The 12,615-nt window shown below is 36.0% G+C and overlaps 1 long non-coding RNA gene across 1 annotated transcript in view; it reads left to right on the top strand.

The window, feature by feature from the left end:
- The window catches only part of LOC121019119 (uncharacterized), a 10,475-nt gene extending 3,754 nt beyond the window's left edge, over positions 1-6,721 (top strand). The window contains exon 3 of the long non-coding RNA XR_005785468.1: positions 6,457-6,721. This is a non-coding gene — a long non-coding RNA (uncharacterized LOC121019119). The remainder of the gene's footprint in view (positions 1-6,456) is intronic.
- The last annotated feature ends 5,894 nt before the right edge of the window (positions 6,722-12,615 follow it).

Here is a 12,615-nt window from a genome sequence, read left to right as displayed (position 1 = left end):
TTTTTTTTTTTTTTTTTTTTTTTTTTAGGAATCATGATCTAATTCATTCCTCTTTTGAAAAGGAAGACAGACTAGTTAGTAGCAGGTAATTAGCACTGTTCATTTCTGATTTCATGTTCCAGAATTTTAAAATATATGCTTAATGGAGCATCTGATGGAATCAAGTTAGAAGATAGAAGGTGGTGGAGAAGACATACTGGAAGAGACAGTGGCATTTGACAAGTACTGCAAGCCAGTTAGAATGAGAGAGAAAAAGAGAAAAAGAGAAAAATAAAGAAAGGAAGGAAGGAAGAAAGAGAGAGAAAGGCAGGAGAGGACTGTTGGCCTAGTTAGACATTTTCAATTTCACTTTACTTGAAGGCATGAACAATCTAAATAAAAGGTAAGAGAGAAGATGTCACTTGGTTAGAAGTTAGACAAATCTTAGTAAGTCCAGACAATTAACCATTTGGGAAAGCTGTTTGCCTTCATGAACATCAGTTTCCTAAGGTCTAAAAACAGTGATCAGTTGTTGTGAGGATTAAGTAAGATCATACGTGCACAACTATGTACTCATAATAGATCCATGACAAACATTTGAATCCTTCCTTGTTCCCCTTAGTGCAGACAGCTTGTTTTATCTAATTCTGAGACAATCACCACAAGGCCCCAAAATATTCCTATTAATTTTGCCCCCAGAAACCAAATCTATAGAATTCTGAACTGAATACACCATGGAAATACTTTCCAAATAATTTTTATCCTTGTACCTAATAGAATAACTTCTGAATGTATTCTCATGAATCTAGATTCTTTTATATTTTTTGTGTTTGTGTTGGCAGATCAGTGGTGTGAGAAAACATATTTGAGCTTTGGGCAAAAGAAAAAAAATCAATAATACTGATCATATCTCCATTGTAATATCTCACTTATTGTTCATTTTTGCAATAATTTTGATTTGAAAAATGTTCTAATAAGTATTATTATCTTGATGACTGAGTCTTTTGGAACCTCCTTAAATTGTATGCCTAACATAAATATCTGACTTGCCTTACCCTAGAACTGGCCCTGTGTGAGATGTTTTTAGATGCAGATTCAGATATTTTGTTTTTGTTACTTTACACTACATTTCAGGATGAACCTCACCAGAGTATATTCTGTGAAATTAGCAACAAGGATTGAGGTGAAAAAAAAAATTACCACCAGAATATAAGTGGGATTAGTTTATCCTAACCAATAAGGTGGGATCCCTGGAATATTCTCCCTTTACTTTTATTATCTTCAGTGTGACTCCTTTGTGGTCTGCAGCCCAGTGTTTGAAGGCCCCTGAAGGTGTGTGCAGTGAAGGTGGTGCCACTGAAAAACCAGGCATCTCCTCTTTTTGTTAAAACACGCCTAATGCTTCATGTTTTTTCTAACAATAAATTATGATTCATTGAACATTTATAACATATTGGGCATTAGAATATATGTTTTTCCCCACCTTGTTTAATTCTTTCAAAGAAGGCAATAGGAAATTATTACTAATAACATTATAAAAATGAGCATTTAACAGTTGAACAGATTTAACATTTACAGTGACAAATCTAAAATTCATAGTGACCAACCTATCAAAAGTTTGTTCTTTGAGTCAAGTCCCAAATATGTTAGCCTTGCTCAAGCAAAAGAAAATTGGAAGAAATGAGACAAATTAGAGTTGGTACTCTAAACTCTGGAAATAAGAATTAGACTACAGACTACTATGTCTATAATTAACAGATCTTATGATCCACACAATACCAGAAACAACATCCTAATTAGAGTATTACAACATTGGGGTGAAAAAAAACCAATGCAACAACAACACACACAACAAAGTAAAAGTGTAAGTGCTGAGAATAGAGAAAAAGACATGAGGCAAGGATATTATTGTAGAAGAGAAAAACTGGCCAGGTTCTAGGGAAATCCCAGGAGCTCATATTGGCAGAGGTTGGAGAATAGAACACTATGATTATTCTAGAAAAGATACAGGCAATTAATCAGATGGAGCTTGGCAAGCTCTCTGCTGATTAAAAGCCAAATAGAAAAGGGGCATAATTATCAGAGGGTAAGTAGATGATAAACCATCCTTGTTTACCTGGGACTGAGAAGATTTTTCCAGACATACGTTACACAGTGCTAAAAGCAGGACAATCCCAGGAAAACTGAGACAGTCTCAGGCAAGCCAGGATGATTGGCCACTCTAGAGTATATTAGAGGTCCTAAGTCTTAGCAATCAATACACAGAACTGGTGGAACTGGATGAGGCAAGCAAAGTCAAGTGTACTAGATTTGGAGATGGGAGGACAGGCAAGTCAACTGTAGGACGGGGCAGATTCAGGGATGGAAGTACAGACAAGAGCGTCAAAGGTCTTAGTCATTCAAAACTCCATTAGGCTAATTACGAGATAATACATGTACACAATGCTGCAAAGTAAATGGTAATGAATTTCATAACAGGAATAGAACAAGGGTTATGGGCATTGAGAGGGTAAAGAATTGCCATTTCAATGAGATGAGAAAGGACACATTAAAACTGTGGTTTTAAGCATGATTGGTTTGTTATTAAGCAGATTTGGAAGAAAGTCAGAAAAAGAAAATATGATATTAGAATGTACAGTAGGGGCGCCTGGGTGGCGCAGTCGGTTAAGCGTCTGACTTCAGCCAGGTCACGATCTCGTGGTCCGTGAGTTCGAGCCCCGCGTCGGGCTCTGGGCTGATGGCTCAGAGCCTGGAGCCTGCTTCCGATTCTGTGTCTCCCTCTCTCTCTGCCCCTCCCCCGTTCATGCTCTGTCTCTGGCTGTCCCAAAAGTAAATAAACGTTGAAAAAAAAATTAAAAAAAAAAAAAAAAAAGAATGTACAGGAGATGTACAGGTTATACACTGGATTTGACTTTTCATTAGTAGAATTTGAAGGTGAAATAGAGTTTGTAGAAGACAGTATTTGGAATTAACTTTGGGATTTGTGTTTGATGTCAAGATACACATTTCAGATTTTATTCATCAAACATCAATGAACCCATCATTTAAAAGATTTTGATCAGGGAAGTGGGCAATGATGCTGACGTGTGCTTCCAAGGATTTTGTATCCACAATAGTGAACAGATATATCTGGGATAGGAAGTCACTGGATACACAGAGTTCTTGCAAAAGACAGTAATAATTACACAGAAAATGAGAAGAGACAAAGGCTTGAAAGAACCAGAGAAGGATGAAAAGAATAGGATAGTGAAAGGATTAGATTTCAAGGCAGTGTGGCAAAATAAGATAAACTCAGGCTTCAGAAATCGACAAGCTTTGGCTGATGTCTCTGATTCTCAGTTTACTGAGGATCTGATGAAATGGCCTGACATACTGACAATATAGCCTCAAGAAGAAATCTCAACTTTGCAAAGCCTCAGATCCTATACATAAAATATATATAATATGACCCATCAGAGGCCTTTTGTTAATTATCAAATATGACAATAAAGTCCATATTATAATACCCAGTACCTAGACCTTTAGTGAATGATGACTATAATACTATAAATAGAAATTGGTTAACTGATTGAAGATGGCAGTAAATTGTATAGAAATGTCAAAGATGTTTTCAAAATTTTAGAGTTATATGAGATTCCGCAAAAGTTCATAATATAGCTATTGAGGGTCTCTCTGTATAGTTGTAAATAACTTTCCTGGTTTCAAGCCCCATCTTCCCCACATTCTAGCTCTATAGACTTGAATATTCACCTAATTTTTCCAGTTATTATATGAGGTATACACACAGAAATTGTAAATATATATACATTTTTCATATATATATATATATTTTTTTTTATTTCATTTACTAGTTGGTATATATCCTGCAAAATGCTCATATTCCTAAACTTTCTTAGGACTAGATTTTAGTATCAGGTATGTCAAAATGAAAAGAATCATTCTCTAAAGAAAATGACTCTCAATTTTGCAACATATAATAGGTTATCAATAAAGTTATGATGCAGTGCCTGAACGGATGGTACTGAATTAAACCGAGGAGATGCTCAGACAAGAAACGCTGTACTGTGGGATGGGTATTCCCTTGGCAGGTTAATGGAGGATTCAGGGTTTAAGCATCAGCACATAGCAGGATTCATTTGATGGGATTCTTAAATAGGAATGTGTTTGCAATACTCCATCCAACCTATTCCTTAGAGCGCAAGCGCCTTGATCTGTGATAAAACCCTGTAGAGTCTTTCTCTTTTCTAGATTCATAAGCTGATTCTACTTATTGCTTGGAGATCCTGATGATGGGGATTTGCATGTTAAGGTGTTAAAGTGGGACCAAAAATTTTCCAGGAGCAGTCATGCGACACCAAAGTTGTAAAAACATCTTGAATGATGGCAACTTAAAAGACCTAATGGTCCAGGCTAAATGGAAAATAAACCTGAATATAGTACAGAACCATTTCCAAGAAATGTTGGCTTTGAAGGAAGTTCATTTTGCATGCCACATTGGTCCTCTCTGAAGGTGATTTTTTTTTTTAAAGAGGCAAACTGAGGACATCCTGTGCTTTCCACACAGACGATAGTAAAAATTGAGAATACCAGTGCTCACATTGGAATTTCCATAATGACTAGAGAATATATATCCATATGGCTTGGGAATGTCCCTCAGCCAATAACTCATAGAAGGAAATTATAAGTGCACTAAGGGGCATCGTTAACAATGATATTCTCTTAACCTTACAGCAATGTATTTCAGTTTATGGAACTTATACCAGCATTTACAGATCTTTGGGGAAAGTACTAAATATGGGTTTAATCACCATGGTTAGATATGTGAATGACCAGGCTGGTAAAACTGTTTTTGAGAGTATACTACTTCTTCTAATTTCAACAGGTATTGGAAAAATGGATCTGCATGGAATATTCATGCCTTGTATAAAGATATCTATCTAGTAAAGAAAATCAAAGGTGCTCTATAAGAATTCATTACCAATATGAATATATTAAGAAAACCAAATTGTTGGTTGCTAGCATAAAATTAATTGTGCTTTGTTAAAGTTGAATTCACAATACAATTGTGAAGACATTCATAAGATGGTAGGCATTTATTGGATACAACAGCTCAAGCTAACACGTTTTTATGAGAGGTAGATATGATTCAATTATTTGCTGTTAAGTTACATTCCCTTCCCTCCTTCTGTGTCTAAAGTGGTTGCCTTAGCAACACAGGTGCCCAGATGACTCATCATGCATATTGTTTTGTCTTTTCCTCTGCTTTGATCTGTTCTCTAATATGTCAGGTTTAAAAAAAAGAGAGACTTTAAGAAAATGCTTTGGGGACATTCATCAAGAAACGACCCTAGAAAAGGGGAGTTTTAGATACTTTTTTCTTCTCCCACCACATGCATTTAATCATATTAGTCATGCAATGTGGTCTGTATACCCTGCTCCATTCTCTATCCATCCTTCAATGTTTAGTTCATCTGGCTCTTCCATGAAGTTCCTTGGTACCATATTTGCTCAAATCTCTACTGCCCCTGAAGTTTTGTAACAATTCATAAGTGTACTATTGATCTGCCTTGTCCTGTGGTTATTGTCTTTTTTTTTTAAATGTATGATAGTACTGAATAGGGCTATGATAGAAATAAGCAGTTTGAGATATGAGCACAAAGGAGGAAAATCTGACCCAGTAAAGCCAAAACTTGTTCAATACTCTGGTGCACAAAGGAATAGTTATCCTGGATGGAAACAGGCCATTATTGTACATGAGTTCTGCTCATATATATAAGCAAAAGATGTCCATTTTAATAATTTTCCTTGCTGGATAACATAAATGGTATCTAAAGTGTAGTAGGCACATTCGTCTAAATAATTTCAGCAGAGGTTATTGCCAGAAAAGGATTTTGGGGTCTGGACTTTACCTTTACTTACTACAACACACAAAGCCTGAATTAAGTGGTTAATTAGTTGCTTATACATACATTATACAGAACCTACACTTAACAAAGGCATAGAGTGGATGGGTACCATTTTTAACATAGCTCTATTCCCTCTTAGCAATCACTTCTTCTCAACAAAGTTGCAGGACTTTCTGAGATTTTGAATATGGCAATTTCTTTCTCATTACCAGCACCTTATGCCAACAATGCTTCTCTTTCCCCACCATCCCATGACTGTGTCATCCCCAGAGAGAAGTCAGTCTTCACTACGGTGGCATGAATGTTGCTTGCCACATGTTTAGCACATTCTAGCTCAGACATAGGACATTTATATTTAATAAATGTCCAATGGCATAACTTGATGGTGTTATGGGGGATTTGTGGACAAAGGACATTTTGGAGCACACTAAATCATATAAACGTCTTTCTGTGGCACCATGTTTTCCTCTGCTACTAATCTGGCATTACAAGTGAAGAAATATCAATTGTCTAAGGCCAACTCAGTTTTGGAGAATGGAAATTTTGCATTTTTCTTTCTTTTCCTTCCTAGAAAGGATTGCTCCTCTCACATGGACCACACCAAGTACTCTTCCTAGGAGAATGAAACATCACTTAGGAGACTGAATTGAGATGGATTGAGAATTCACTTTATTAGAAGAAACACCTTCATTTTTCTCATTAGTATATCTAACTAGACGGTGCTATGCAGTCATGATCATATTCATCTAGATCTCACATCTTTGCAATTCAGGACCAATGGGATGCATAAATATTACATGAATGTGTTCTAGTGATAACTATAAAGAAACACAAATAATTCGGGGCGCCTGGGTGGCCCAGCCAGTTGAGCGTCCGGCTTCAGCTCATGTCATGATCTCACGGTTTGTGAGTTTGAGCCCTGCATTGGGCTCTGTGCTGACAGCTCAGAGCCTGAAGCCTGATTCAGATTCTGTGTCTCCCTCTCTCTGCTCCTTCCCACTCATGCTCTCTCTCTCTCTCTCTCTCTCCTTCAAAAATAAAAACATTAAAAAAATTAAAAAAAGAAACACAAATACTTTGCCTAAATCAGCACATGAAACATACACTTTGTAGAAACCAATTCTTCAGTTAAAAAAAAAAAAAAGTGGTAGGTGGAGTCATGTTACTGTACTACTGATTAAGTCCCTTCAAATGCCTGAGATCCAACTCCCTTGTTCAATTTGTCAACTTGTCTCCCCAATACTCATTTTTGGTATTAAAAAAAAACACATGACTTTTATTAAAATACTTGTCTATGATCCTTTATGGATGTCTTTATGCTTTATTTTCCTTCTACTTACTGTAAAGTGTGACATCTTAGCTCAGTGGAGGTATAAAGTAATTCAAGACTACTTGCCCTTCCCTTTCTCTACCTACTCATAGGAATGTGTTTGTACACCAAATATGATGTCACAGTCTAGTTCACAAAAAGATAATGATGTTAGAACTTAGTGCTATATCACGCTGTATTCCCTCCCTTAATGCTCCCAAGCACTGAGTGGGTGGTAAGAGGAGAGGTTAAGTGAGTATTGGAACATCAGACATAAGCGATTATCTAATCACAACACTGAATCTCATGGCTGAAAAGTCAGCTCTTTCCTCAACTTCTTTCAACTCTTCTCATTTATGAAATAGGAAAATTTGGTTTGTGTCTCGTTTGTCTCTAGTAATATCACTGTACCACTTGCTAAATAAGTCTCTATAGTTTCCTTATCCTTAGAGAAGAGATAATAAAATATCCTCCCTCAAGCAGTTGTTGTCAGGATCAAATGTGGCATCGTACACACATAAAGTATTTAAAAAACAGAGTGCCTCACACATAATAAATGAACAAGTTCAATGAACAATTATTTATATCATTATAATTTTCCTTTAAAATAAATGAAAGGCAGACTCCAGACTCAGAATGTTAGGCATGCAGACAGGCATCAACATCTTAACTAGAATTCAAGAACTTATTTTCCTTCCAGTTTACATTATGGTTTACTACTATGCAAAACATGTTTTCTGTTTGTGAATGTGCTATAGTGTTTTCTTTATGAGTAAGTTTATTTCAGCAAAAAGTGAGTCAATAAAAAGAATATATGAAATAAAGCATAATTCAGTTCATGCACTAATATAAGAAAATCTCTGAACAAAATGACTTACACTTGCGACTATGTATAAACGGTATGCATGTTAGCTCTTTTTACTGTCACGTGCTTCCCCATATCCCCAGCACCACACCCTTGCATCTATCAGTTACTTTGCTCTCCTGCCTAAAATGCTTCCTCATCACAGTTTGGTTCATCTTCTCCAGGAAACCACCCCCATTCAACCTGACGTGCAATTACCTTCTTGTTTTGTTGTAAAAGGGCTTTGTGGTCAAACATCACTATGGTCACTCCTGACTGTGCCCCTTGCTAGATGTATGATTGTGGGAAAGATACTTCACAGTTTCATCAGCATTAGTGTAAAGAACATAAAGTCAATGACTATTTGTATGTTAGTGGTAAGGATTAAATGAGATAAAATATAGGAGACATTCATTAGCTAAAACTTCAATAAAAGTTCAATGGTATGATGGCTATACTTGTATTTTAAAATTGCATCTGTTTTAATTTTCCTTCCTTCATCCCTTCATCTTCCTTTTACATCTATTCTTTGAACATCTTCTCTGGGTAGGGCCTTTGCTTACTACAGAAGGTCCCCAGACTTACACAGTTCGAGATATGATCTTCTGACTTTACAATGGCGTGAAAGTGACACACACTCAGTAAAAACTATACTTTGAATTTTGAACTTTTCCCAGCACGGTAATATGTGGTATGATACTCTGTCATGAGGCTGGGCAGTGACAGCAAGCCTCAGCTCCTAGTCAGACATGTGGTCACGAGGGTAAGCAACCGATACAACCTGTACTCATACAACCCATACAGCCACTCTTTTTTTTTCCACTTTCAGTAGAATGTTCAATAAATGATCACATATTTAAAGCTTTATTATAAAATAGGCTTTGTGTTACATGAGTTTTCCCAACTGTAGGCTAACATCAGCATTCTGAGCACATTTACAGTTGGCTAGGCTAAGCCATGGCGTTTGTTAGGTTAGGTGCATTAAATGCATATGTGACTTAATGACATTTTCAACCTACAATGGACTTATTGGAAAGTAATCCCATTGTAAGGAGAGGAAGATCTGTACTTTGTAATATAGACAAAACAATTTCTGCTCTCTTCCCGAGGTCTCTCACCAAATACATATTTATTCATTTAATTTTTGTTTACTGACGCCTTAATTTATATCTCCTTTAAAAGTTTTTGAGTTGGTTACAATAAAAGACATTTAAAATAGACCCACTTACATCTCAATGTTATGTTCAAATATTATATGGAGGGAATGGGATATAAATATGCCAAATACTTTGGCTAATATAATTACTGTAATTGGACATAAATTCAACTGTGCAGTCTTGACAGCCTGGGCAGAAGGGGGAATTGAGACAGGTTACAAGTCTGATGAGTATTTTCAAAGTTTGGCTAGACATGACTCTGGGCCCTGTAAGCTAAAAGTGGCTTTCAACAAGTTGGATCAGGGATAGTTGATCTATAAATTACTTCCCTGTTTCCTGTTGGGAAATATTTGTCATATAAGCATGGTAGAATTTTATTAAATATAACTAAGTCAGGCTACATGTTTTGAAAAAAACATTTGTCCAGCTTGCCACTGTTTTTGTGTTTTCTTATAAAACATTCAACTATAAATTGGAATTTGATATATCGCCCACCAAGTGACCAAACTGAATGCATAATGCAATATTTGGAGCTGTGGAATAATTTTTGGATAGCTGATGTATCAACAAACTAATTCTACCCATTTGTTTAGTATTTTACAGTTTACAGAGTGCTTTGGAATATATTATCACTTTTAGAAACACAGCTGAAATATATTAGAAAGAGCTCTGGAGTTGAAGTTAGATGATTTGCATTCAACTCTGCCCACCGCAGCCTTATAACAGCTCCCCCTATTTTTGTAACTTCCTCTTCCTGATTCATCCATTCAGAATGATTCTGCAGATAGGCATCTCCAAGTTAGCACAAATTTTGATGATTAATTATTTTGTAACTTTATTTTTTATTCCTATAAGGAATGCTGGTATAGGTTGTAATAAAAAAGAAAATGATTAAGTTCCTAGCCAACCATATGGTAAGGTTATTCCTTGAGGTTTTTTTCAGTCCACGTACCACTGACTTCACATAGTGTTCTGGAATCCCTTCATCTTCTGACCTTCTCAGTCACCCTCCCTCTTGAAACTATACCCCTCTGCACTGCTGGCTCCATTCTGGACAGATGAAGAACTATCATAGAGGTTGGTGTTGACCATTAAGAACAAATGAATCATCAACTCCGGTCTTTCGGATAATATTGGTCACTTTTGATATAACTGCTATATATCCTTTTACTAAAATCCTTCTGTCTAGTTTTGCTGCATTGCCAGCGACAACTTCCTCCTCCTCCAAAGAGTAATAGAAGGGAAAACAGAGAGGAAAGATGTGTATGTGCCCTTCCCACCCAGTAGACAGAAGAGACGTTGGAGGGAGAACCAGTGTCATTCAATGTTGTTGTTTTATCATCTATGTAACCCCATTTGAAATGGGTTTTCCATAATGTACAGTAAGAATATGAAAATTGATGAATTGATGGTGTACTTTATGAGAGAAAGAATACTTTTCCTGGGTCCTAATTCTAAGAGGGTTCTTTTCATTTTATCGTTCAGGTACCTAATGCTGATTTAATTATGATTTGTAGTATGTGGCAGAGTATGCTCATAGGTACCTGATGTTAGGTCAATATATATCTCTCTTTCTATCTCTGGGTTTATCTCTATCTCTATCTAGTTTGTTTTGTCTTCCTCTCAGATCCCCCACTCCCATTCATTCTTTACATACACCTTCATAGGCACCAATTCATTCTATTGAATATTTGCAAAATCTATGGCAATAATTCATTTGTTTGGCTTAGTAAGAAAAATATTGTGCTATAAATCCTGTCTCTTTACTTTATTCCTTTTACATCTTTTTAAAAGATGTACCCATTCTGTCCTATATCTTTTCTTCCCTATATCCCTTTGAACTTGTATTTATCTAATAATAAATTAAATTGAACATTTTATATTCTCATGTCCACACTATTTTTTAGACAATTTTTTTCAGAGTAGTTTTTGTTTTATAACAAAACTGAGGGAAACCCACAGAGATTTCACATATATCCTCTGCCCCGCCCCCCCCTGCATAGCCTTCCTCATTACTGACATTCCCTACCAGAGTGGTACATTTTTTAATCAAGGAGCTACATGAAATTACCATGAAGCTACACTGACACTTCATACAACCCTATGTCCATTGTTTATATTATGGTTGGCTCTTAGTGCTGTACATTTAATGGGTTTAAACAATGTATAAGGACATATATCCATGATTATAATATCATACACAGTATATTCACTGTCTTAAAAATCCTCTGTGCTATGCCTATTCATCTCTCACTGGCCTCTTCCCCACCCCTGGCAAGCACTGATCTTTTGATTATTTTCATAGTTTAGCCTTTTCCAAAATGTCTAATAGTTGGAATCATATAGTACATAGCCTTTTCAAATTAGCTTCTTTCACTTATTAAGATGCATTTAAGATTCTTCCACGTCTTGTCATGGCTTGAGATCTCATTTCTCTTTAGTACCGAATAACATTCCATTGTTTAGTACACCAAACTTTATCGGTTCATGCTCTGAAGGACAACTTAGTCACTATAAACTTTCTATAAATTTAGTTGCTATAAACATTCATGTGCAGACTTTTGTTTCAACAAAATACATAGTTTTCAACTCCTTTGGGTAAATACCAAGAAGAGTGATTGCTGGGCCAAATGGTAAGAGTGTGTGAAGTTTTGTAAAAAAGACTGCCAAGCTGTCTTCCAAAGTGGCTGTACACCATTCTACATTCCCCTAAGCAATGAATGAGAGTTCCTTCTGTTCTACATCGTCGTCAGCATTTGGTACTGTCAGTGTTCTGGATTTTGGCCATTCTAATATGTGTGTGGTGGTATATGATTGTTCTAATTTGCATTTCCCTGATGGCATATGATATAAAGCATCTTTTCATATGCTTCTTTGTCATCTGTATTATATCTACTTTGGTGAGGTGACTCTTAAGGTCTTTGGGCCATTTATTAATTGGATTTTTTCTTACTGTTGTTTTAGGAGTTCTTTTTATATTTTGGATAAGAGTCTTTACCAGATGTGTCTTTTGTATGTATTTTCTCCTAATCTGTGTCTTGCCTTTTTTCTAATTCTCCTGAGGTTTCCTTTAGCAGAAAAGAATTTTTTTTTTAAATTTCAATGAAGTCAGGTAATCAATTTTGTGGATGTGGCCTTTGGTGTTATATCTACAAAGACATCACAATACCCAAATTCATCTAAGTTTTCCCCAATGTTGTCTTCTAGAGGTTTTATAGTTTGGCATTTTACATTTTGGTCTGTGATCCATTTTGAGTTAATTTTTAAGGGTGTAAGATCTGTATCTTGATCATTTTTTTTTACATGTGGATGTCTAGTTATTCCAGCACCAGTTATCAAAAGACTACCTTTGCTCCATTATATTGCCTTTGAAACTTTATCAAAGATCAACTGACTATGTTTATGGGGACCTATTTCTGG

The sequence above is a fragment of the Herpailurus yagouaroundi genome, unplaced genomic scaffold, assembly GCF_014898765.1.
Source record: "Herpailurus yagouaroundi ecotype Mexico unplaced genomic scaffold, PumYag 221, whole genome shotgun sequence".
Lineage (NCBI taxonomy): Eukaryota > Metazoa > Chordata > Mammalia > Carnivora > Felidae > Herpailurus > Herpailurus yagouaroundi.
Note: the sequence above shows the minus strand (reverse complement) of the source record. Positions and strands in the feature narration are given on the sequence as shown.